This window comes from Ornithorhynchus anatinus, chromosome 9 (genome assembly GCF_004115215.2).
Source record: "Ornithorhynchus anatinus isolate Pmale09 chromosome 9, mOrnAna1.pri.v4, whole genome shotgun sequence".
Taxonomy (NCBI): Eukaryota; Metazoa; Chordata; class Mammalia; order Monotremata; family Ornithorhynchidae; genus Ornithorhynchus; species Ornithorhynchus anatinus.
In genome coordinates, this window is record NC_041736.1 from 23781452 (window position 1) to 23789097 (window position 7646).

Sequence of the window (7646 nt, forward strand, 5' to 3'; positions counted from 1 at the left end):
TGCTCACGACGAGTTTACAGTCTTGGGGTGGCGGGGGGAAAGGGCTGCAGTGGGCAAGCGGGACACTGCCCAGCAGCTCTCAATGGAGAAGCGGCTTGGTCTAGTGATTAGAGCCCGGGCTTGGAAGTCGGGAGGACCTGGGTTCTAATCCCAGCTCTGCCGCTTGTCCGCTGCGTGATGTGGGGCAAGTCATTTTACTTCTCTGGGCCTTACCAGACCACGGGCTTTAAATACCGTTATTATCGTTATTAGCCTTGGTCTTCAGGAGGTGCTTACTCTGTGCCCAGCACTATGCTGAGCACTGAGGTATATATAAGATAAAGAAGATGAACAAAATGGGTTGTGGTCATCTTCAAATGGGTGAGGGCAGAGAGGTGCCCACCTACTTCCTAATGATAATAATATTTGTAAAGCTCTATGTGCCCAGCACTGTACCAAAAACCCTGGTAGATTTAAGATGATGAGGTTGAACGCAGACCCTGTCCCACGTGGAACTCAATCAGTCAATCAGGTGTATTTAATGAGCACTTACTATGTGCAGAACTCACAATCTAAGAGGGAGAACAGGTATTGAATCCCCATATTGAATATGAGGAAAAGGAGGCACGGAAAAGTTAAGTGACTTATCCGAAGTCACACAACAGGTATGTAGCTGAGCCATTATTAGAACCCAGGTCTTCCGACTCCCATGCCTGAGCTCTCTTCACTAGACCGTACTATCTCTTGCCGTTTCCTTCACCACTTCTTATGAGCCTCCTTGGGGAAGTCGGGGTCTCAACTGTTCTCTGCTCTGCCGCAGCCACTTAGGTTTTGCTCCACGGTGTCTCCGAAGGATTTATTTTCTCCATCCTGCTTTGTGCTTCCCCTTCTAGCTCAGCAGAAGCCCGCTGTCATCATCCACTTTCTTCACCTGTCCCGTGAGGGGGTGATGGTAAGAGAGGGGCTTCGATACTGATGATTCAAAGAAAACTTCCAGCATCTCTTTGTTTGAGATCCTGTCTTTCACCCTGATGTAAAGTGTGGCGCATAGGCAGCCTTGGAGGTGAGCTTCGTGTAGTAATAGTATTTATTCATTCATTCAGTTGTATTTATTGAGCGCTTACTGTGTCCTGAGCACTCGGAGTGTACAGTGCGACAACAAGCAGACACATTCCCTTCCCACAACGAGCTTACAGTCTAGAGGCAGGGAGAAAAACATCAATAAGGATATGTACCTAAGTGCTGTGGGGCCGAGATGGGGAGCAAGGGGAGCAAGTCAGGGTGATGCAGAAGGGAGTGGGAGAAGAGGAAAGGGGGGCTTAATCAGGGAAGAGCTCCTGGAGAAGATGTGCCTTCGTTAAGGCTTTGAAGGGGGGAGGGTGATTCTCCATCAGATTTGAGGAGGGAGGGCTTTCCAGGCCAGAGACGGGATGTGAACTAGGGATGGGCGGCTAGACAGGAGAGACTGAGGCACAACGAGAAGGTTTAGCACTTAGAGGAGCAAAGTATGTGGGCTGGGTTGTAGAAGGAGAGTAGCGAGGTGAGGTAGGAGGGGGCGAGGTGGTGGAGAGTTTTAAAACCAATGGGGAGGAGGTTTATGGGATGGGGAGATAGATGGGCAACCACTGGAGGTTTTTTGAGGAGCGCAGTGACGTGTCCCGAACGTTCTTGTAGAAAAATGGTATGGGCAGCTGAGCGAAGTAAGGACCGGAGTGGGGAGAGGCAGGAGGCTGGGAGGTCAGCAAGGAGGCTGATTCAGTAATCCAGGTGGGATAGGATGAGTGATTGTAATAACATGGTAGCAGTTTGAATAGGGAGGAAAGGGAGGATTTTAGCGATGTCTTGAAGGTGGAACAGACAGGATACAGTGACCGATCGGATATGTGGGTTGAACGAGAGAGAGGCGTCAAGGGTAACGCCAAGGTTACGGGCTTGTGAGACAGGAAGGATGGTGCTGCCGTCTATTGAATTGGAGTGCTTATTGGGTGCAGAGCACTATACTAAGCACTGGGAGAGAATAAGCGAGTGAGAATTGGGCACAGTCCCTCAAGGAACTGTGCCTGATGTGTTTGTATTGTGTCTACCCCAGTGCTTAGCACACAGAAAGTGCTTGGTCGTGGCTATGATTAGTATTATTATTATGAGTAATGATACTACTACTAATAATAAATGCTCTAGAAGTGGACTGTGACATCGGTGGAAGATCCAGCTCTCGCAGCCTTAAAGAGAGGCAGACACCAAACTTCACTTTCTGCAAGAAGCCTTCCCAGATGAATTCCCACCACTGGAGTCACAGGATCTGGCACCATGCAAACCAATAGTAGCACTTGGTTGTTGATCTGGACAGAGGCATCTCTTTCCTCTACGGTGGGAGACTCTTTCATCACATCCACAACACAGTCATCACTGGTAAAGCGGTCCACCCCCTTCCTCCTCCCACTTCACTTCGCTGCTCTCCTATTCCAACCCAGCCCCTGTACTTCGCTCCTCTAATGCCAACCTATTCACATCTATTTTGCCACCAACTTCTCGTCCGCCTCTTGCTTCTGGCCTGGTATGCCCTGCCTCTTCATATCCGACAGACACTTACTCTCCCCCGCACTTTGAAGCCTTACAGAAGGCACATTTCCTCCAAGAGGCCTTCCCTGACTAATCCCTTCTTTCCTGATCTCCAACTCCCTTATTAATGACTATCGATCGAATTTATTGAGCGCTTACTGTGTACAAAGCACTTCTGCCTCGCCCTGATTTGCTTCCTTTATTCACCCCCCTCTCAGCTGTTATATACATATCTGTAATTTATCTATATCATTGTCTGTCTCCCGCTCCAGTTTTGACAGCTCATTGTGGACGGGGAATATGTCTGCAACATTGAATTCTCCCAAGCACTGAGTACAGTGCTTGGCATAGAGTAAGCACTCAGTATTATTGATTGCTCATCAGATGGAGATGGAAACACAGTGTAATGTCGATGAGGATGATGATGATGATGGAATCTCCGGCTGAGAACAGTGGAGAGCGTCCCCCGAGGAAGAGAGGTGCCTGAGAATGGTTTGGGTGGTGCCACCTACCTTAAATTCCACCTAAGCACTAAATAAATTCTACTACAATTTTACTACTTCTATTCATTCATTTGTATGTCTTGAGTGCTTACTGTGCGCAGAGCACTGTGCCAAGCGCTTGGGAGAGTACGATTCAAGAATAAACAAATTCTGTGCTCCTAGTGAGCTTACAGTCTAGAGGGGGAGGGGAGACACAGATGTTAATATAAATGAATTACAGACGGAGAAGCAGCATGGCTCAGTGGAAAGAGCATGGGCTTTGGAGTCAGAGGTCATGGGTTCGAATCCCGGCTCTGCCACCTGTCAGCTGTGTGACTGTGGGCAAGTCACTTAACTTCGCTGTGCCTCAGTTACTTCATCTGTAAAATGGGGATTAAGACCGTGAGCCCCAAGTGGGACGACCTGATTCCCCTGTGCCTACCCTAGCGCTTAGAACAGTGCTCTGCACATGGTAAGCGCTTAACAAATACCAACATTATTATTATTATGTACGTAAGTGCTGTGGGGCTGGGAGGGGGTAAGGACAAAGGAGTAAGTCAGGGCGATGCAGAAGGGAGTGGAAGAGGAAAGGGGGCTTAGTCTGGGAAGGCCTCTTGGAGGAGATGGGCCTTCAATCAGGCTCTGAGGGAAGGGAGAGTAATTATCTGTGGGATTTGAGGAAGGGAGGGCGTTCCAGGCCAGAGACGGGATGGGGGTGAGGGGTTGGCTACAAGATGTAGGTACAGTGAGGAAGTTGGCATTAGAGGAGCAAAGCGTGCAGGCTGGGATATAGCAGGAGAGTAGCGAGGTGAGGTAGGAGGGGGCAAGGTGATGGACTACTTTAAAGCCACTTGTGAGGTCTTTTCGTTTGACAAGGAGGGGGTTTGGCAACCACTAGAACTTTTTGAGGAGCGGGATGACATAGCCTGAATGTTTTTGTAGACGAGTGATCCGGGCAGCTGAGTGAAGTAGGAACTGGAGTGGGGAGAGGCAGGAGGCAGGGAGGTCTACCCGGAGGCTGATGCAGTAATCCAGGAGAGATGGGATGAGTGACTGCATTAACGTGGTAGCAGTTTGGCTGGACAGGAAGGACGGATTTTAGAGACGTTGTGAAGGTGGGACCGGCAGGATTTAGTGATAGATTGAATATGTGGGTTGAACGAGCGAGGGGAATCAAGGATGACGCCGAGGTTACGGGCTTGTGAGACGGGAAGGATGGTGGAGCTGTCCACAGTGATGGGAAAGTCACAGGGAGGACAGGGTTTGGGTGGGAAGATACGATCGCCATGTTAACCAGTAATGAGGGAACATGTGAATAATGAATTGGAATAAAAATGACGGCTTTGAAAACAATGTAGGTAATTGAAGGGTCTCCTGAATAATAAACTAGAAAAGTTTTCTAGGAAGGCCCCCTGATTTTAATAATGTGGCAGAAGCTCATTTTGGGCAGGGAATGTGTCTTTTACATTATCATATTGTACTCTCCCAAGCGCTTAGTACAGTGCTCGGCACACAATAAGTGCTCAATACATACGATTGACTGACTACAAAGAGAAAAATGTTTGAGGAATTATTTTAATGTTTCTAAATTTAGTGATAACAGGCATTAGCTTAATATTGGCTCCCACATTTAATTCCTTGAAATGAAGTGATTTGGGGAACTCTTTGCTCACTATAATGATATTCTGAAGGTTCTCAAATATTCTTAGCTGCTACCGAAATGCCTAATATTTTACTCTGCCCCATCTTCTTTGACAACACAAAAATACATCTACCACCCCAAATAAAACAAATCATCTGGAGAGGTATCTTTATTGCAAAATTCTCAAGAACAAATAGGATTTATTTTAACAGAGATTCGTTATGTATCCAACACTTTAAAATTCAATTAAAACTAAACAGAGTGAATTCCAACAAATGATCTGACTTATTTTAGAGATTAAGGAAACTCACACACTAGCCTGATTTTAGTTACTAAGCAAGAAACGGTCTTGCTAGATGTAGTCTGCTCTAGAATTAATTTTTTTATTCAAACTGAATTATTGAAAAAACTTTGCTTTTGTTAATAATATCATATCTTGAAATACAAAATATTCCTGATGCATAACTATAATTCCATTAGCTCACCAGGGTATACTCATTTGCTCTAGTCTTTAATTGCTTATCAGTTACATGAACAAAATATATTTACTAACATTTATTGCACTAGCAATGTAGATGCCAAAAAATTCTAGAAAAGAGGTAAACATTAAGTTTTTATTTTTTAAAGCAATGTCCTAACTGAAACCTGTATTTTGTTTTTAGAAACAAATCTAACAGAGGCCCAGTGGGAGAAATCATTTTGGGATCTCCTCCTCTATTGCTAAGAGAACAGTCGGAATCTTCCATTCTAGCGCACAAGCTTCAGAGCTAGCTTCTTCTGCTTCTAGTCTCCTCAAATCTCTTCAAGATGTTGAAGGGATTAGATACTCATTCTCCCTTTCCCCTTAGACTGTGAATCCAGTGTAGGGCAGGGACCATCTGATCTAAGTATATTGCCGGCGCTTAGAACAGTGCTTGTTGCATAGTAAGTGCTTAACAAATACCATGATGATTATTATCTACCCCAGTGTTTAGCACAGTCCTGGGGAAATAATGACAAATATCATTATTATTTAGTCGTAGTAGAAGTAAATCATATATGGACTGAGCATCTGTGGGCCAAGGCGCCAGAAGAGGGGAGAGGTACTGGGGTGGTTCTTGGCACCGGGCGGCAGCTCGACTTGGGTACCGTGGAGTTTGGCTGTTTCGGTTATAAAAAGTAAAAATGAGAATTCTTAACACGGCTCGAAGCTACTGAGTGAGTTATTTAACCCACATCAGCCATTCCAGAGGCTAAGGCCCCACTGCCTCTCTGGATTTGGGCTGGTAGGCTCTCAGAGGGCCGGAGCTTCACCCAGGAGCCATATGAGCTTCGTTTGTAATCCATAGACCCCCCCACTCCCCTATCCCCGCTGCCAATACAAAATGTTCCCGCAGAAGCCTCGGAGGGTTAATGTGGGGCTCAGGCAGAACTTGTTTCCACAGTGGGACTTGGCAGAATCTGGCTCAGGTGTTAAAAATATCTATTTTTCTTAAATAAAGGTGAAAATTATACACTAAGTATAGAGGCCACAAGGGGCTGTGGCATTAATTCAATTTTATCACACAGGTCGCTTTCCAACTAAGTGTAACATTTCATAAACTCAACTCAGTCATTGACAAATTTTAGCATCAACTCACCCAATGTGGGTGACCGAAATATAACAGATAAAGACACTGGAACTTTACAGTATTTATGCATCAAATGCATTTGATCCAATTGTTTTCTGAGCGCCCTTCAAATACTTTAAGGTTGCAGGGGTCTAATAGCATTCAACTTTTTATACAGAGAACACCTACTTAAGTGGAGATTACTTTTGTTGCAATTAAGGAAATATAATGATTAAATAGCTTCAAAATTATGATTCCATCAGATGTCGCAAAGCATAAACTACCCGGAAAGATGAAAGAGCACAGACATCAGACTCCTAGGAAGTCTAGGTACTGCTTACAATCCTTTCTTTGAATCAACGTTAAAGGGAGAAAGAGAGGCAAAATAAATCGGCTTGCAGAGGAAGGGGCCCATTGGGCTCTTTCCTCATTAGGGCTTTTTAAATTTATAATGACATGAAACGAACCATGTTTTTTATGTTCTCTTATTGCACTGGGAAGCAACAATCCAAAGGTTCAGTACCATTTCCGAGTGACGGCTCAGATGGATCAAATGCCGTAGGGGCTTTTGTTGGCATTCAAACCATCAAGTGATCATCCCGAGTGGAAAAGAAGGGATTTCTCCCCAACACTGGTTGATGATGAGGCTACCAATATATGAAGCCACTCGATTCCTTCAACCTCCTCATTCAGGCCTGCCTTCGGGACTTCGGGGCACAATTCCTATTCCAAAATTGTTTTTCAAAAGCCAGTGGGGTGTGTGTTACGTGGTGGATCAGCCAGGGAATAGACAAATGGAATCAGCTGCTTTCATTCCTCGCTAGTTGGTACAGAGCAGGAACAACATTATCCGTCCCTCCCTTGCTTCCCCTAGAGGTCTGGCCCTCTTTGACGAAGAAAATATTACCCAGAACATTAGTCAGTCACTCAGTCAAATATATTTATTGAGCGCTTATTGTGTGCAGAGCACTGTACTAAGCTTCTGGGTGAATACGATATAGGAAATGGCAACTAACAGCTCCTGTTCTATGAACGGTATCTGACACACAACTTACCTATGTCTGTGGGCTAGAGTGACATTTAAAAAATATCTCAGAAAAATCAACCCAATCTCCAAGATTAGACTCTTGAAAAGCACTTGGGAAGAGTTGTTTTGAAAATATTTAAAGATTTATGTATAGGTTTTTGTTCACATTTAAATCTGAATTAATAAGTGCTCAACTTGCTTCACAGAAGAAGGAGAATTGGATTTTTCTATGAGTATCAGCATTTTTCAATCGTTTTCTTCACATTTCAAAAATACTCTGCAACCTCTACGAAACTACAACAGTATCTGTTAAAATGAGGGAAAAACCAAAATTGCTAAAACTAGTATAAAAGTATCAAGAGGTTCTC

The 7646-nt window shown here is 44.7% G+C and overlaps 1 long non-coding RNA gene across 1 annotated transcript; it reads left to right on the top strand.

Annotated features, from left to right (window-relative positions):
• The first annotated feature begins 686 nt into the window (after positions 1-686).
• LOC114814347 lies at positions 687-3073 on the top strand. Its single transcript, XR_003762144.2, has 3 exons — positions 687-1042; positions 2158-2388; positions 2811-3073. It is a non-coding gene; the product is annotated as an uncharacterized LOC114814347 (long non-coding RNA).
• Positions 3074-7646: the final 4573 nt, after the last annotated feature.